The sequence below is a fragment of the Neolamprologus multifasciatus genome, chromosome 13 (genome assembly GCF_963576455.1).
Source record: "Neolamprologus multifasciatus chromosome 13, fNeoMul1.2, whole genome shotgun sequence".
In the NCBI taxonomy this organism is placed as follows: Eukaryota; Metazoa; Chordata; class Actinopteri; order Cichliformes; family Cichlidae; genus Neolamprologus; species Neolamprologus multifasciatus.
Window position 1 is genome coordinate 27,233,895 of NC_140451.1, and position 19,467 is coordinate 27,253,361.

Sequence of the window (19,467 nt, forward strand, 5' to 3'; positions counted from 1 at the left end):
ATCTGGACCAGACTGCCGAAACCCGGAAGTAGTGGTGGCCATAACAGGTCGCGTCTCTTACACAACGCACCGGGCTGCAGCAAGTCGTGCGGAGAGGAGGGGGGGTGGGAGGACCCTGTGAGCCCAGCCAGCCAGCCAGCCGCACTGCGAGCTGGAACAACACTAAACACAGAATATTCATCTATGACTTCGACTTCATGTCTCATCCTCACAAACTGACTTTATTCTGCAGTCTGGAAAACACGTGAATTCGGAACTGACACGTCCAGCACCCACTTCTCTTCTTATAGTTTGTAAACGAGTTACTGAACCAACTTTCTACTCTGAAGTGAGCTGTTCTCAGGTACGTTATTAAGAGCCTGTAAGTTAATAATATGTTTATAATGAAAGAGCTGTAGAATAAAATAAGTCGAGCTCATCCCAGTAATGTTGCAGTCAACCGAAGCCTCTGAGAGGCTGTCATCATTCTTTATGCATGAAATCCACTGCAGCCAAACATCCAGTTTTGCGGGTTTTCGGCCTTGCAGCTCGACTTCTGTGCAGTCGATTTGCTTCCCGTGTTTGATTTTATAACTGAAAGACTAGAAGCAAACAACATATAAAAACCTTGGAGAAATTGTCCAGTCTAGATAGAAAGAACAATAAAGCAACTTTAAACACGTCACTTGGAACATTTATACTTATTTTAAAAGTTGGTTGCTTTTCAAACAAAAGCAGCTTAATTACTCCGGATGTTGATGAGAGTCGTCATGAGAAAAGTGGATACTGAAATAAGTATATAAAACATTAAAGTCGTCGTCAAAGCATCTTTTATGTCCAAATAACAGTAAACGTTATCCACTTATCTCCCCCACAGTAGTGCCGAATGGGTCGCTCCAGTCAGCCCGGGCTGTCCAATGGCAGGGAGGCAAAGAGATGGGAGCCCCCTATTGGCTCCCCACATGATCGATCCCGAGCTGATTGATCGGTTTTAGGCCACATTGGCGAGGAGGTGCAAAACAAAACGTCGGCCGCGGATACATAACACACACTTTACGCTTCTGTCAGCTTATACAGTGCGTAATTTAGCCAAAGCTGAAAATATCCGACCAAGACACCCCCTTTCCTCTCTACCTTTCCATTTACCCCCCTACCAAACACACACAAATTTTCACATCTCCAACTTAATTACGTCCCTCTAAACGCACTTACACTTTCACTTAACTTTCCCTAACCAAACAGAACTACTCCTAAGATATGATAATGTCTCTCCTCTCGGAGTCCTTATTAATTTAACTTTTGTCTTTTTTACAATGAAGCGTTCACTTGAGTTTCACGATTTGCCGTACAGAGATTATAAAAGTTTGGTCAAATATTTATGAGCTTTAATATATGAAAGGGAACTTGGATTCTTGAGGAATTTCAGAAAAGTAATGATACCACTGAATAATGTCTGGGTATAAATTAACCAAATTGTTTGAATTTTCTATTTTATCTTATTATATATGATTCCTCACCGGGAGGAGAAGAACTACAAATCTTATTTAATTTAGCTGATATTTTTTAATTAAAAATGAACTTTGATTACCTATTTCTACATAAATATTAATGAGATATTCCGTGGCATATGAAGAAATATAATAAAAACGGATTAAGGTGGACATGATTAGTTTTAAGAGATAAGCTATTAGTTTTTTCCCCCTGAAGTTACAAAAGGATATTTGCAGATTTTGTCACTCTTTGTCACATGACGATGACCGACACAACTTTTTCATTTATTTTTCAGCCCATCACACATGAATGGAGAGTGTCTAAAAGATCCATTTTATCTCCTGATTATGCTCATGAGGTGTTAAGGTGTTGCTGGTCTGTGACAGCCTGCTTTAAGTTTTTTCACCCCTCTTCTTTTTTCCCCGTGCAGTGCGTCCAGTCATCGATCATCTGCCCCGATGCCAGAAACGGTGTCATAACACGATAATGCGGCTTCACACATTCAGCGGTGATTCCTGTGGTAAAACCCGAGCGTTAGGATCCGATGGGACAGTTTTACAGGCATGAAATGACTATCAAAGGCTCCCGCAGTCCGGCCGCTGAGGCTTCGAGGCACGGACACAGGGAAGCCAGAAGGCACGGACTTTTACGCACAGAACACGGGATCAAATAATAAACTGTGCTGACTTGTTTTCGTCCACTTTGCTGATTTATTTATTTACTGGTGAGTAGAAGTTCTCATTTTCGCATTTTCTTCTTCATTTTACGGCAAAGCAAATAATTAGTGGTAAGAATACCACATAAATATTCACGTTCAGTTATTACTAATTAAAGAGGATGTTGCGGTTAAAATCAGCTTTCAGCTAAATTTATATTTATTGGAATACAAAAGATTATAATGCAGCTCACCTACACTGAATTTTCGCGAGTCATTGGGAAGAAGTAAGGTTAAATCAACATGAAAGGGGGTCACATTAGCACTTGTTCACTTAAAAAAAACTATAGCATTATAAAGCAATTAAGCTACGTCAATTAGCATCCATAAAAGCAAACTGGAGCTCCACTTTCTCTCTCGGAGCTGTTCCTTCGTTAGGGTCAGCGCATTTTGGTATCCTGAAAGAGAGCAGGGGGGCAAATACCGTCACTTCTGCTTAATCCGCTTTGCGATGACGATAATGCTTTGAGTCGTTTCAATAAAATCAGCAGGTATTACTTTCAAACCGCTGAATGCAAATTGACAGCATGTTTGACTGCGGAAACAAATGAAAGCGTTGTTAGACGGCCTCTGCGTCTTGACTCGTGCAGAGTGAACACAAAGAGAAACTGCACACCTTATGCACTACAAACACACGCTATACTCAATTCGGTTAAAACTCAAAATGCAGAGAAGAAGTATCCAAAGTGTTTATTCCAAACTATGTCAAGTTAATTGCGATTATTTTTTGCTTTTTATGTAAATATGTAAAGAGAGAAAAATGACTAATTTGAATCTTAGCCTAATAAATAACAAACTAAACCCCTACAGGTCAGAGATATGAATCATCGCTTGGCTCTTGGTGATCCCTTGTATCACTGCTTGTCTGTAGCTGTTTGAAAAAACAAGGAGCAACTGGCAGCCTGCGGAGTCAAACTGAGGTCAAACTTTTTTGCAGCTCCGCAGCTTTGCGCCTAAACATGTTGGGATCTGCAAAAAGGCCATTGAGCCTCTGCTTTGTGTCACTGCTTCAGAACACAGACGGACCTGCTGCAAAGTTTTCACAGTTTATCTAATTTTATGAAACTACTAGTTTATTAACGCCTGTCAGAGAACCCAACAGGACACATTAGGGCGCAATTAGGTTCTGTGAGCTCCAGTTAGAAACTATTCAGTCAGAAAAAGGCACTCATTTTTTTATACAAGTAAATCATTTATTTTGCTTATATCTGATTAAAACGTTAGTGCAACAAGAAATAATATGATGTAACATGCAGGTATGACTCATTATAAAAAGGCTAATTTATTATACACACATTATCCAGCATCGTTTATAAAAAAAAATACTGATCATATATGAAAGTGCAGCATTTGTTTTTATATGGTCTACAGTTCCGTTTTAATCATTGTAAGCGTGTTTGGGCTGTGATTTATGTGAAAGCTTGGTGCTTTTCTTTCTAGAGTGACACTAATATGTTTGCAGTATAATTAAGGTGCCCAAACATCTTGGTAAATACTTAGGTAATGATATAAGCTTGACTTTGGTATGATCACAGTATTTAAACGATTCGCAATATTAATTTCAAACCATGAAATCAGCTCAGGGAGTATTCACTCCTGCTGGATCCTGCGCTTTGGCCCAAATGTTAATCTGAGCTGCTCTCGCCTCTCACACACATTAATGCTTAATCATTTGCGCCTTCTACCGGAGTTGTTGGAAATTACATGTGATGCAGAAGGACGAGAAGATTCCTGACCAGATCATTCAAATAACATACTAAAGTCGCGCAGCGTAAAGGCTCTATTAAATTTCACGCGTTCTTCTGTTGCACTGTGAGCACTTTATGGTCCAAACGTTGGACCAAAGGCAGAATGAAATTGTTTGACTCTATAAAGAAGTTACTTGTCATATTTCTTGTCATTATTTATGTGAATAACTTAATATGTTAATAAAATATATAAAGGTGTGAGAAGGATTTTGGTGCGTTGTCACTGATTATAGAGTGGTTGTTTTATTTTTAGGTGGGTTAGAAATGTTGATATTACATGAACCAGATCTGCTCATTTATTGTCAAAGTGTCACAGGTAACATTTTAACATTTTAATAGAAACACTTTTCAAATAAAGTCTTAAACATAACAAATCAACACTTTCAGTATTCAAACCTTAGATAAAATGTGGTGCAGAAATCACTCAGCTGTGTTTTTTAATAAACCCTCTACATCAAGATGTTACTAGGTGTAAAATTCTAATTTTCAAAAGGTAGAAAGCTATTCAAAGCTTCATCAAATTTCAACACTAAGGGAACTGCTACTGCTTTCTCTATGAATTGCGTTGATGGCAATGCATAATTAATATTAGCATGTGGATTAATGATAAATAACTGCAAATGACTGATCAAGAACTGACACAAGAGCACCTTGGATCTCACACTCAAACTGCATAACACTTATGGATACATAATGTGATAAACAGCTGTTTTCCTATACAGTGAGAAGTGTGTGAAAATAGATGCACTCTTAAATATGGCATGTAAACCTCTAAACATGTGCGTTCAAGTGCGCAAACACAGAGAGAACAGATTCCTGTAATAATACCTGTGTCTAATGCTGCCCGTCAATTTTCACACTGTGCCATTGGTCACCAGGTCAGCAGCTCCACTTTTGCTCTGAAGGGCTGCAGAATCTGAATTAACACCACAGGCAGATAGAGAGCTCACCGCTCTATCACACACAGACACACCTCCTTAACTCTCTCCCTCTTTCTGTCTTTCCCTCTCAGCGTCTCTCTCAACCAGCCCTTCCAGCAGCATTTGTCACCAGCACTATTATTTCAGGTGTGCTAATGGTGTCGCAGACACTTTTGCAGAGAGAGGAAGAGACATGATGAAGTGAAAAAGGAGGACAGGGGAAACTGAAGAACAGGAGGAAAAGAGTATCATCGGCATCATCATCATCACTTGAACTCCCCACTCCCTGTAACCCAAAAAAAAAAAAAAAATCCAGGGATGAATGATCTGAAAGGTGATCCATTCAGGGTTGGAGGGGTAAGGGTGGCTGCGGGTGGATGGGTGAGGATGAGGGGGGGCTTTTCTCACACCTCCCAGGGAGACTGTGAATTGATCAGCACCTAAGAGAGGGAGAAAGAGAGGGAGGGGGGGGGGGGGAAAGTGAGAAGAAAGGAGAGCGGCAAAGCAGAGAAATGAAGGATGACGATGAGAAGAGGGCGAGTGGAAAAAGCTGGGTGTTGGAGCTAAGCTATAAAACCAGGAGGGGGGGAAACAGAGTGATAGGAAGGGAGGAGTGAGGCAAGGCTGCAGAAGAGGTGTGAAGACTCATCTTTTTCTGGATGGGTGTGAGTTTAGGCCGGAGCAGAGAGAGGCCTGGGAGCACAGCATAGCCTAGTGGTAATAAACCAGGAAACCCCAGTAGAGAAACAGCCAACATCAGCTATAAGGAAGCTATAAAGTGTTTTTAAAATCAAAATATAGTATTCAGTCTGAGCTTGATATCTTTAAAGTTGATTGCTAGCTAGTTTACTCTTCTATGGAAATCGGTTAAAAGGGACCGTTTCAGAAATTTTAGAAGTCATGTTTGTTTTTGTACATTTTATGAGATATTTAATTCATATAATAAACATATCAAGGGAAATTCCAGTCCCCTTGACATATTTTGTTTTAAATTGTATAAAACAGTATTGTGTCCATAGCATAAAATGCAGCGTATGGTAAAGGAAACAGTTGGGTAATCAATTTAATCTAAATAGGTTTCAGTATTGAACAGCATTACAGCAAATATACAGATGTTTTCCTCAGGCTTTCCAGCCAAAATTGTACTTTTTAAAAATCTTTTCTTGTACAGCCGTTCCTCCAGATGATAGCCAGTTTCTTGCCACAGTGGCTGCTAGAATAGAAAAACCCTAACCACAGCCAGTGTTGGCTTGTGGCTGTTCTTTATCTCCCAGGCAGCAGTAAACACATGGTCACTACAAAATGCAGCTGTAACATTCACCACAAAACCACTGTGAATTACTCATATGGTATGTCAATGAAGGTGATAAAAGCTGCAGCATTCCACTTACCTCTTTGACTTGGCCACCCAGTTAATAGCAAATCAATTCATTTCTTAACAAAGTGTTTTGCAAAGTGTTTCAGAATTAATTCTGAGAGATCCCTTTACTTTGTTTTATTGCAATTGCGAAATAAAAAATACGGCAATATAAAACGTTTCATATATAATGTAAAAATGTCAAATCAGAACAATACTTAAACCAACATCACATAAATATGAATAAATCTTGAATTTTATTTTGTCATCCTTTACATTTTAAAGCATTTGATGTTTTCCTTATCACAGTTTTAATTAAAATAAAACATGGAGAGACATATGCAACAACTAGATACAACATCAATTTACAGTAGGCTGTATATAAATATCAAGTGTGGATTTCATCAGACTGTGATGCCTTCAGGTTCTGGCATAACACCTTTCCAAAAAAGCAACATAATTGTTAACTTTAGTTAAATATAGATACATTGTAATTTCCTTACAAAAGTTCTATTCATTCAACTGTGTTTCACTCCATAACTCCCCCAGGTCATCAATAGCACCCTGCAGTGGCCCTTTGCCCCCAAAAGAGGGCCCACCCCACAGTTTGAGAGCCACTAGCTTACAAGACATATTGTCAATATGCCAATGATCGTTATGACTTGGACTTCAAAATAATTTCACATTTGTTAGGAAAATGTTGAGATGAAATGTAGAGCAAATATTTGGCATAACAGGTCAGACGTGTGCACTCCAGTTCAGCAGCAGGGCACTCGTTCATCCCTGCAGCAGCGAATCAGATTACTAAACATACTGATTGACTGCAGCGGTTTCTAGTGAACCTACTGCCATCCCTTCTAAACAAAGTTATCTCTACTGAAGTTCAAGAGGAGGTCATCAGTCAACTCTCATCTAAGATCCCTTGTATACTGTATGACCCTAAGGATCCTAATAAAGAAGCTTTCAAAGCATAAATTCATCTCATAACAACAAATGTCAGCGATATGGTGAAAGCTTGCTCTACTGGGCACTAACTGTGGCTTCACAGTAAATGGAGGCAATTTAAAAAGAGAAAATCCACCAAGGTTTTTCAAAGAATGAGACAAACTTGTTTTTCTAAACCCACACGAAAACTGTCAAAGAATCAAGGTAGCGTGATTTGTTGTAAATGCCTTCCACTAAGCTTTTGTTAATTATCACATGTGTCATAATCATCAAAAGACAACAACAGATGACTTGGCACACGCTAATGTTTGACATTTCTATCTTTGTACCCTTTGTTCCCTCACTCTCTTTTTCCTCATTTGTTTATGACACATTATACCACACCTGCCTCCAATAATTAGTCTTCCCTCTCACTTTTCTTGCTTTGTCCTTGAGTTTCTAAATGCAGACAGAACCTGTGAATTACGAAGTCTCCGTTCTAAAAAGCCTCATATAGCATCACCTCTCGGGTGAGAATTAATCATTAATCTTTACTGTGCAATGTTTGGTTTTCTTTAAAACTATTTTTTATGACAGTTAAACTGTTCCCATGAATGTAATGGGTCACAGTGATTTCTACTGAAACACTTATCTGCAAGTGTCCATTGACACTTGCAGATAAGCTAATATAAGAACTCATTTGCACTCACTGCAGCTCATTTTCCCATACTTTTATTTACTATTAGTGATCACATATGGATACAAAAGAAGACACATTAGACAAGATAAATATCTATAGCTGTGTACAGACATATTTTAGTGTGGTTTAAGTGTCAATCTCTGAACTCGAGTTTGCAAAAGCATCTTGGTTTTATAACTTCTATGGAAATGTACATGAGTACCGTGTGGATACATTGGTTAAACAAATGAAAAAAGAAATGTGGTTTCTCCTCAGCAAACTCAAATAAAAAAATCTTCTGAAGTTACGGCTGGGAATACATGTTTTAGTCACTGAAAATTTATGTCTGTTTTCTCTGACATGCATAATTTATTTTTAAATACTACAACTCCTACATTTTAAAATGTTTTGAAATCAGTTTGAGCCTAAAAAAACAAAACAAAAGAAAGCTGTGATCGAGTTTTCATTCAGCAGAAGAAATTTAATTTCGGATGATCCATTTTTAAATAAACATAACTCAAATGGAAAACAGATTCTAAATATTTCTGTCATTTAACAACAAAGACAGGAAAGAGGCAGCTGTGGCTGACCGCTTCTGCTCTCCGCACAGGGAAGAAAAAACTGTTTCCATCCAAAAGCAGTGACAGAACTGATCAGTCGGGATTGACATGTGAGCAATGATTACACTGTGCCTGGATTCCCTCCTCACCACCAAACCACCAGAACTTCCCCTGCAGCTGGCATTTGTGTTCCTTTTATTTTCACCAAATTCTGAAAAATAACCAACGTATGAACATAAATGTGGATTAAACTCCTAAATAGTCCAGAATCAATAGACTGACACAGCATTTGCAGGTAATGGTGCATACATCTGTCGCTTCCGTACAATATTGACAAAATGCTCTTGGCAGTTGATTGCAGCTCATTTTAAATATCAGATGAGCGTGCTCAAGTATCAGGAAGACGTGGCAAAACAAGTCGTCTACATAATTACTCCTTTGTTGTACTTTATACATTTTTCTTTACATTAATCAAGCAGCTTTGGATTCTTTCAAAGGGTTTATGTCATAGGTAACATATTTGATCAAAGTAGTGCACAAATTACTATTTAAGGTTAATTTTTAATAGCAATAATCCTTCAATACACAAGCAAATTTTACTAGATTACATTTTTATGAAATTATGCATTCATCACAAATAATATTTTCAATTAAGATTCGTCAGTATATTTAGATTTTTATTCCTAATGTTTAATGATAACAATTTTTGAATACAGAACTTTTACTTGCACTGTGGTATCTCTGCTTTCCATTAAATACCTCTACCGCTGGACATTTGTTACACAAACCTAATTAGCAAACATTAATATTAATTATTGATTTTATTTACTTTTTACTGTAATACTTTTATTTTTCTTAACTTTAGAAAAAAACTAAATACAATGGTGATTTAGGATCAGTGAGGGTTAAGCCGAGCCTCCCTTGGGAGTCAGCATTACAGGGCTGCAGACAAACAATTTAGAGATTGACCTTTCACCTATCAGACACTAGGAAAAAAAAGCCTGGTGGGGTCATATCCCCATAACCATTATGGATCACATGCAATTTCCTTCAGCCATTTAGACAGGTAAATTACATATGCGTGTGTCACATACTTATGAAGAAAGTCACATTGCCGGTAACCAAAACTGCTCCTCAAAGAAACACAGGTAACTGTTTCCTCTGATATAATATTACCTACATTTCAAAACATGCACATAAACCATGCCTGCATGCAAACACATACGCTCGGACTCACCTACAAACACACTCACGGGCTGTCTGAGAGCCTGTCTCCAGCTGACAACATCAGTGGAACCTGATCTGGCTTAATACAGGCCCTTACCTGCATTTACTGCTCCGTTAAAACGCCCTCTTGTTGTCCTACCAATTCACCACACTATAATTGCACTGAGGCTGCATATGGTCCTCATCTACTGCCCAGCACAAGATAAAAGCTAACAGACTGTGGGTGTACAGCACAGTAGAGAAGTAAGCGTGCGTGTGTGCGCACAACTTCATATATGTGACTGTGTGTACATACGTATGCAAGCATTTTAGGGCAAATTGGACTCACCATAACTCAGGGGATAGTTAGGAAAACTGCATGATGTCACTGTTATTATACTGTAAATGCAGTTGATTTGGCTTTGAGGAGGAGTTCTGACATGTGCGCCGAGGCTGCCTCGCTGATCCTACCTCCACATCCAGACTTTGAACTGAGAATCATTGTGACGTACTAACATATCAGGCCAAGTCTCTCTGCTAATTACTCACCAATTGTGTCCATTTTATTACTTTCCAGGAATATTTGGGACAGTTTTACTTTAAACGAGATAAGAAAAAGCTACTGCAGAGTAATTAAAAGTGCAAAATTAACCATCTTCACATTATTTTTAAATGCTAGTAGGTCACTTATATCCTGATAAAACTTTACCACGTGTTCAGATGGAGCTTTCTTTATTTTCTCACTGATGAAGTTGAGATGATGACTTTGGCAAGAAACTAAGGATACTAAATAAACAGCTGAGTAACAGGATTAGTAATGACAGAAGATTGGCTTGTACACAGCCTCACAGTGCTTCTTTCGTGCTAATGCCAATGCTTGTGGCTGCTCTGCCCAGTCAGGTTTATGAAAGTCAGTCGGATTAGAGCCCAGCTGGGGCTCAGTAAACCAACACTCAGCCTTCGCACTCATACCGCCATACATGACTTCCCAAACAGACCTTGACATCCACCCCGCCCTGCTTTATTCTGAGGTTCTTCATCATTCTCCCCTCATTGTTTTTTCCTTTTCGCAGACACTGCTAGCATGGCCTTGCACTGCATCCCACACAATACTTTTTCAAACACAACACACGCTCTGCTCCAAATTAAAATACCAAGGCTTATTGAGCAATACTCTTCTAATGGTTTCATCCACCAATGGGTTTATCTTTGCTCACATAAACTCTGCTCCGACCAAAAGAAGCTGCTCTCCTCTCTTCTTACGTAAGCTGGCAGAAAATCTCCTAAATCCCTCTCTTTTGCTGTTGTTGTGTTGCGTTTCGGCTGGCGCTCCCTCTAAAAGAGCATCTGAGACCGGGGCAATTAGAACCTGAGCAGGGTCTTGGCGCATCAGACCATTTAGCACTAATAAGGCTGACTATAGAAAAACCCAGACCCATTGACACTGTAGCACTGTTTGGTATTGACGGTGATTTGACGGCACTGAATCGTATCAAAGAGTTTCAAGATGTCTGATTTTCTCAGTGAGAGCTCAAATTCTTGGTCGTTTTTCTGGAGTGTGAAGAATTCTGTCTCCGAGGACTTAAAACAGAGTCATTTTCTGTTTGTATTATTATTATTTGTGAAAATAAAATGTTCAGACCTCAAACTAAAAGATACAGCAGATTGTTTTTTAAAAAAGTTACACATAGAAATGGAAGAATTTAGCATCACAATGAAAGTTATAATGATAGCCTGATATATCACATCATGAGCTTGAATGGTAAAGTCTGAAAATGTAAAACTTATGCGAACCTTTAATGTATAAGTTGAAGTTTATATAGATACAATACCGATAAACCCAAAAGGGTCAGACATCTGCTGACATCTAAACAATCATTTATGCTAAAATATAAAGACAAAGTGTCCCCAGTCTAAAGGGAAAGTTTATGCAATTTGAAACAATGGTTAGCATTTGTGTATTCTAAACGCACAAAGGTGCACGAGTGGATGCCCTTGTCTGGAAGCAGTTATGGAAAGCATCAGTGTGTTATAAGACATCCAGAGACAAAGACTATGCAAGAGACAATGAGAAAGGTCATAAAGACAGAAGAAGAGAGAAGGAGGGAACAAGGCAGGAGAAAAGCTAAAGAGAAAGAAAGAGCAATGCAAGGTTGCTGTTAATTCTTCCATATCTAAGCCTCTTTGCAGAAACTCCCTTTGTCTTCCAAGTCCCAGTCATTAGAGCCTAATCCTATCAACCAGGGGCTAATCTGAGGGCAGAGGGTTCAGCCCCCTCAGCTCCACAGGCCAACACACACGCGCACAAGTATACACATAAATGTTAAAGGCACACAAACACAGACATGCTCGGACAAGTACACACTCGGGTTCAAAACACTAACAGAAATGTAGATGTTTGGGCACGTACACATGCACGCTTGTGTAGATATATTTGTGAGGACATAATACTGTAACCTTAAGTGGCTAACCCCAACACTAATGCTAAGGCCAAGTATTCTTCATCAAACAGCCCTCTGACGGACTGTGAGAAAGAGATGGGAACTGCGTGACAGTGCTCTAAAACTTAAAGTAGTTCTCACAAAGATAGTTGTTTAAGTAAAATCACTCTCCCCATCTCTCTCTGCCTCTCTCTCTCTCACACACACACACACACACATATATATATATAACACAAAATCAATCATTTACCTCTAGAAAGTACACTTCCACCCATACTTTACATGGTTTGTGATGAACTACTTGGTGGAGAAGAGACCTGTGTGTGTGTGTGTGTGTGTGTACTGCGGGTGGGTGTGAGGGGTGGGGGTGGTGGGGCATCACATTCCCACACATTCCAGCAGAGCCTCTCCCCCTGCCATCATCATTCTCCTCTTTATTTCAGTGCTGACTATGCCCAAGATTAGTTATTGATCAGGAAGGATATAAATTATTCTAAAGTGAAAGCCCAACAACACAGTCATTATAGATCGACTATTGACCAACGCCAATATATCATTCCATTTCCACTGCACTGCACCCCTGCCACTAGCCAGAAAAATGCTCAAATAATGAGATGGGGAATTTTTATGACTTGGGCACACTTTACGTGACCTTTCGGGGAAGGTAGATGGATAATATTAGCGTTGGGTTCTCAAATGCGATAGCATTTAGAGAATTTGGCCACAATGACTTGATAATTTATGACAAAGACGGATTTTGATGGAGTCGAATAGCTCGTACTATGATGAAGGATGAAGTTTTCTAAGGTTACCTTTTGGTTTCAACTCTGTGTGAAAAGTTTGTAAAAGTTGCAGCTGCTTGTCTTTGGTTGTCAAAGTTAAGTGCGGTGTAAGATGATGGATTTAATGTAATATTTAAAGATTCTTTAGTCCAATCAGGTTCAGAACTCAAGACATCTAGCATCTTAGTAGCAAATACCAATAAATTCATTTAAATTCATAATAAGGATTCACAATAAGGACTTAATTCAAATTCTGCCACTGTATTTTAGATGGCATCAGCTTGTTCTTATTCATCATTTTTAAAAGCACAAAAGGCTTTTCTCATATTGCTTATTTGTGCTTCCTCGTCTCTTCCGTCCTCTTGGCTGTGACCTGGAAATCAATCTCAATATGCCATGCTGAAGTCTGTCTCGGCTCCTAAAATGCATCTGGAGGTCAAAAAGAGGTGGGGATGAAGTATAAGCAAGGATGCACGAGTATATTTTTTTGCAGAAGTGCTTTTTCCTTCAAGTCAGAAAAGAGACATGGCACACAGCTGGAATTAAATAACCAAGGTGAGAGGAGGACTCTAAATGACTCATCTTTTATATACATATGTTAGTTCTCTAATACGATCAAATGTTAAAAAAATGTATCTAATCACATGTTATAAATTTTATTGAAAGTGGCTGCGATAGAATGAGAGGCCATTAAAATGATATAAACTATTTTAAGTAACTAGTACGTGCATCTCAACAAATGTAGGCCCAGTAATCACAATTTGTTCCAAACTACCTTGAGAGTTTGACAATTTGCTTTCTAACATTAAACGAGAAGCCAATCATCTGCAAACCACCGCTTCGTGCCTGCACACTTCGACTTACCGTGCGCACGTGTGTTCACACCTGAGAAACATCATGCTGACATTCCGCCCTGGCAAGGAAAACAACCTAGCATTACAATAAACATAACCACAGTGCTAACAGCTTATTTTATTGGGCGTTCCTAACCTGAATCTGTTTAATGTACAACATTGTTCCTTTGCCTTCAAGCGATTCCTACTTTTCATTCCCAACCGTCACGCCAAGTTTCAGTATACAATAGAAAGATGAGCGTTGTCTGGGGTTGCAGAAGAGATGCATCTTGCTGTGGTGAGGTGACCATGCAAACTGCACAGTAATCAAACCATGTCTGATTAGCCTGTTGCTATTTTATGCTCTATGAACAGGTGTAAAACACTCATATAGCATTATCTAATAAATACAATCTATTATATCTATTATATTAAACTCAATTAAATAATTAACCTTCTTACTACTACATTGCATATTACGTAGAGTAAAAGTCTCTGGAATATTGATTTATTAACCTGTTCATCGGAGTGAACCCCTGTAGGAAACAACATGTCATAGCACTCAAACAGATTTTACTGCTAGCAGATTACCACGACAGCCCATAGTTTGTATGGGAGATCTTGACTGTCTGCAAAGACTCACCATTTACTTTCCAAATGTTAGTGAAACTTAAAAAATGTAGCGCAAACTGGAAACGGAGAACATTCAAGTTCAAAGAAAAATATACGTTTCTTTGCTGCAACCAACAAACTTCCAAAGGCAAAACTTTTCTTACTATTCTTTGTTTGTGTCGCACTTTTTAGTTTCACTACCTGTGCCTGCAGCGTCCACAGGCAAGTCAGTGTCATCCACGACTTCCAATCTACTGGCAACTGCTAGCAATCAAAGCAATCACAAATGTGATTTCTGTGCACCACTGTATACCTCTTTACAATCACTTTCACACTTGTGACTGCCAGCAGCCTTCAGCACTAACACTAGCACTAACATCACTAACTTTTTCCCCTATCAGCTAGTGTTTATCAGGTGGTTGTGGTCAGGTCTCTAGGCCTGTGTGACTGAAGCCTTAATTGTTCAGTTCCATTAAACTTTTTTGGCATGTTTATCAAGAAGTCTTTGGGCTGTCAATACTTTGTGCCATCTAACCCATTCAACTAGTCGATGCTGTGAATTTAACTCATTAGCATAAAAAACACGGGAAAAAAAGAAGAAAGCAATGCATGTTTACGGTACCATTGAGGACACTTTAGCCCTGGACACTGCTGCGATTAAGGTTTAGCTTGGACTTGGGTACAGTAAGTACTTCATCATTGCCCTCAACCAAACAAACAGCAGTCCTCTTGGTTTTCTGATGCTTTATTGATCCTCCTACCAGACCTCCTCCATATGAAGACTTGTCTCAATATTAAGATCAACTAAATTCTTCCGTTGCTGCTTGTGAATCAGAGTCATAATTAATGTGGCCACTAGAGGGCTTTGTCACTTGAACGTAAACAATGATCATCTTGGGCCCAAAGGCTGTAGACTCTTTCATCACATTATGCTCATTAGTTGTAGAACAGTGTTGTTGTTTTCTTATGTTAAGATATAATGGAGCAAATACATTATTATCTCCTCTGACTTGCGTTGCTATGACGAGGTTTGATCCCACTTTGTTTTGTTGTCGCTTAGTGCAGAGTTTCTTAGAGGCGGAGATGGGGCTGGTACAAATGGGGGATTTTATCCCTGGAGGTGTCAGAGAGTTTAGCAAAGTGTAAAATACTTAAAGCATCAGGGCAACACAATCCCCTGCTGGTCACAGTATAAATCACCATATATTCTTATTGGCCTAAGCCCTTGTTATGAGTAAATACATCCACAGGCAAGGGTGGCTGGCAAGGTTCACAGGAGATTCATCCAGCAATAGCAGAGGGAAAGTCACTGTCTGTGTGCCTGTCTGTGTGCATGCACCACATGCTGCTTAGGGAGGCTAAGGAGAGGATAAGGAGATCAGCAGAGGAGGGATATCACGCCTCTTAAGCATGTATACACTTTCTAACTTTTACTTTTTCCACCCAGAACCTAAATAAATCCCCACTCATCTAAGCATGATAGACTTCCTTCCCCCATGTATTTTTCTTCTAAATTATTAAAAACATTTTTTTTCTTGGGAATTTGGCATTGCAACAATACCCTTGAAGAAACACATTTCAAAGAAAGCCAAATATATTTAATGACTACAGTATATATCATTTCCAATCAGTGATACTTGTTTACACCATTTCCTACACGCTGTGTTGGAAAGTCTCGCTCCGTATTATCCAGAACCACACAAAATCAAGTCATTTTCCATCCCCGGCCCAAATTATTTGTTGCTTTCAGTTCCTTGTCTATTTAATGGATGAATTTGGTTAACGGATAGGGCGGGGGGGCTGAGGGGAGAGGAAAGGAAAGGGAAGGGAGTAAGGGACAGAGACTGAGGGAGAGAAAAAAACAGTTTCATATTTCTGTAAGCCTCAAACTTTTGGCCAACAGAAGAAAAGAGAACTTGGCCCTAATTCCATCTCACGCTGGCGTTTGTGCATTCTAAGTTCTCGGGGGCTGCTCTGGCGGAGGGCCTGAGCCCGTAAATTGGATATTAGGGGGCGATATAAAGGAGCCTGTGTGTGCTCCCGTCCCGGGGAATTATTGCCTCCAATATCCCTGCGTATGCGTCTACGGCTTCCGAAGCCAGGCCAGATAGATCCTCATCTCATAAGGGGGCCAAGACTATATCCATCGCTCCTTAACTTTTATGAAGCTCCCAAGCTCTACAATGGGATTTGCCAGGGTGTCTTTTCCCCTTATCCAAGCAAGGGGGATGTGACAATGCAGATATAGCTGCATTCTTTGGGCTCCAAAGCTCCGACCTCTTATTTGAATACAAGCATTCCAAATTGTAAAGTGACATTCTCCTTTTTTCTCTGTGAAGCCAAGATTTTCTCTCTGGTTTTAGAAATGCTTTTTTACCTCACTTTTCACTCCTGTCTTTATAACTCTTACTCTTTCCTCTGCGTATATGTAGCATTTTTCTCTTTTTCTCATATCTTTTTCTGTTCTTTGCCATCCCTTTCTTCCCTTACTTGAACAGCTCTTGAGTGCCTTTTCTCTCTCTCTCCTTCTGTCTTTCCTAAGTCTTGCTTTCTCTTACGAAGAGCTTCAGTGACTGCCCCCTCCTCTCTCGCTATGCCCCCGTGCCCCCACCCCCACCCCTTCCTCCCTTGGGTAATCCTAAGAAGGGGCAACACCATCAGAGGGTGTGAAATTAAATACATTACAGCATTGCGGATTAAAGTGTTTCATAGGCAGTTGCTCATCCACATCAAACTTTAGCTTTTTAAAGCCTAACATTTGATCTAGGTTAGAAACCGAGGCCAGAGGAAGGGATTGGGACACTTGTAGACCCCAGAGAGCAGAGCCATACTTACTACAGGAGAGGATGGTGTTTAGAGGCAGACAGCGGCAAAGTAGAAGGTGGTTTAAGTCTGATCCTGTTGCCGACACAGGGGGAAAAAAAGAGAAAAAAAAACGCACTTCCAAGTTGCAGTGAAAAGAAAAGTTGGACTAAAAATTTACTACAGTTACTGGAAATGTCAGCAAGCAGGAAAATAAAGAAGTCGTGTGTTCTGTTTCACAAGCCATATATATATGAGGATAGCGTAATCTGGGAATTAAAAGCGCCTGCACGCAGGGCTGTGCTCAACCAATGCAAGTGCAGGTAATCATACCTCTTTCAGAAGTAATAAATGTTAATGTGCCATTTCCCAGTTAATGAGAATTACTCACATCATCCATCACATCATCACAATCCGGGCCACACATTGCTGCCATCTCACGCTGGACCAGTGCACCAGGCTGGACTGAAAAAAAGTGAGACTTTATGGACTTTTGCAGTATGTACTCTCAGGTTGCTAAAAACAGTCCGTTGAAATTTAAATGTACAGGAAGCAAAGACTATTAAAGATGTCCAAGATCATACAGACCTTAAATCAAAGCAAACAGTGCAGCAGTTTGCTCGCATACTTTTACCTCAGCTGACAATATTTAAACCATATATACTGTCACGTTATGTAAGAGGAGATTTTTTTAAGTACAAATCGTAATTCATCTTATACAATGTGTAAAACTACTCATATATATCATAAATTATTAAACAATATTATACATATTTGCAACAATAAATGAGAAGCTAAGGCAACAATGTCTGTGAACAAGGCTTCCAAAGTCAGTGATAATTCTGAAAACGGGAAATTCTGGAAAAAAGTTTGTGAGTTTAACTCTATAAGAATGAATCAAATACTTTGAATTTTTAATAAAATAAAATAAAAATGAACGTGTTCAGTTCTAGCTTCCGCGTTGCTCTGTATTATAATATTGCAGATAAAATACCTTCAGTACTTGGTGATCATCAGATGGATAGAATGACACCACTGTCTAATTATGGAGTTGGAATTGTTCTTATACTTTCTAAGCAAACTAAAAATTTCCATCAACCGATAATATCTTGGACTCAATATTTGAATTGTCATTTTTCTGTATTTAAAAGGTACAACTGCCAAGTCAAGCCAATTAAATCACTTCAAATGTAAACATGCAGTAGAGTTTCTTTTTGTGATCAACATTTTATTGATTCAAAACGGGGTTGGGGGGGGTTGGGGGTACAGACATATACAGCACAACTGTAAACTGCAGTAGCAAAGCAAACATTAGTCACAAGGCATAGGGACAGCAAAGAAAAAACACAAAAACACAAAGTTAAAACCAATTATTGCCTCTTCCAGGAGATAACACTGGACGAGAAGATTTGCCAAGCTTCAACAGTCGTGGGTCGAGCTTTATTTAATTTTGCTGTGGTATGTTCAAAACCAATAACACGGATAAGACATCATCTCCAGAATGATTCCATACAAATGTCAGGACTGAACCATTGCTTTGTAATAGTCTTCTTTGCGGATGTGAATCCAGCGAACAACATTTTGCAACATGCAGTAGAGTTTCTTTTACACATAGGAGTTGCTGTACAGAGCACAGCTTCTTCTGGTGTCTTGCGTGTGTACCTGACCAGATGGCTGTCTTTTAAGTTTTTCCTGGTGATGAGGTCAGACATAAAGGGAAGTCAGCCCAGCTGGGATCGGTCCTGATTTCTCTCTCTGTCCTTATTCCTCTCCTATTCTAATGAGTCTCCGGGGATGTCAGCTCTCACTTAATCCAGTCATCTATTTTGACTTCCTTTGTAACCTCAGAACTCAAGTAAAGGTCGTGTTTTGTTAGGTTTGTTTAATGACACCTATTGATTCCACTCTCATGTAGGAAAACTGAGTTTGGGTTACGCTGCATCAAGAAATCTGCAGATCATCAAAGACATTCAAATATTTTGTCATTAAACAACCATCTGAGGCATTTATAAGTTGAGCCACAAAAAAAGTGTTAGGATACATTTGTGTCTATTTATCACAGTTAGTCCATTTGAATGAAAGGATGCAAGAGAGGCATGAGCACAGAAATGAACAGCAGCTGCCTGTAAGACTAAACACAATATCTACTTAAAGATCTAACAGACACAGCTGAAACATCTGTTGGTGCCTAGACATAGCAACTAATTGAGAAAACCCGAGACCACGACAAGGTCGCAGAGTCTACTCTAACAATAAGAGGTGAATTTTTGGGGGGAATTTACTAAAGAGGTGCTGGCAGCAATTTCAGGAAGTGTCACAGTACAGTATGAAAGATTTACTGCCAGTAAAATGTTTCTACTTAAGGCTTGTTGAAATAAATCTCCAGAGTGAGACCAACAGTAGTGATGCTTGTTGTCT

At 39.3% G+C, this 19,467-nt stretch overlaps 1 long non-coding RNA gene across 1 annotated transcript; it reads left to right on the forward strand.

Annotated features, from left to right (window-relative positions):
* Window positions 1–34: 34 nt before the first annotated feature.
* Window positions 35–13,962, forward strand: LOC146505702 (uncharacterized). The gene is made up of 3 exons (XR_014877513.1): window positions 35–343; window positions 1,901–2,194; window positions 4,946–13,962. It is a non-coding gene; the product is annotated as an uncharacterized LOC146505702 (long non-coding RNA).
* Window positions 13,963–19,467: the final 5,505 nt, after the last annotated feature.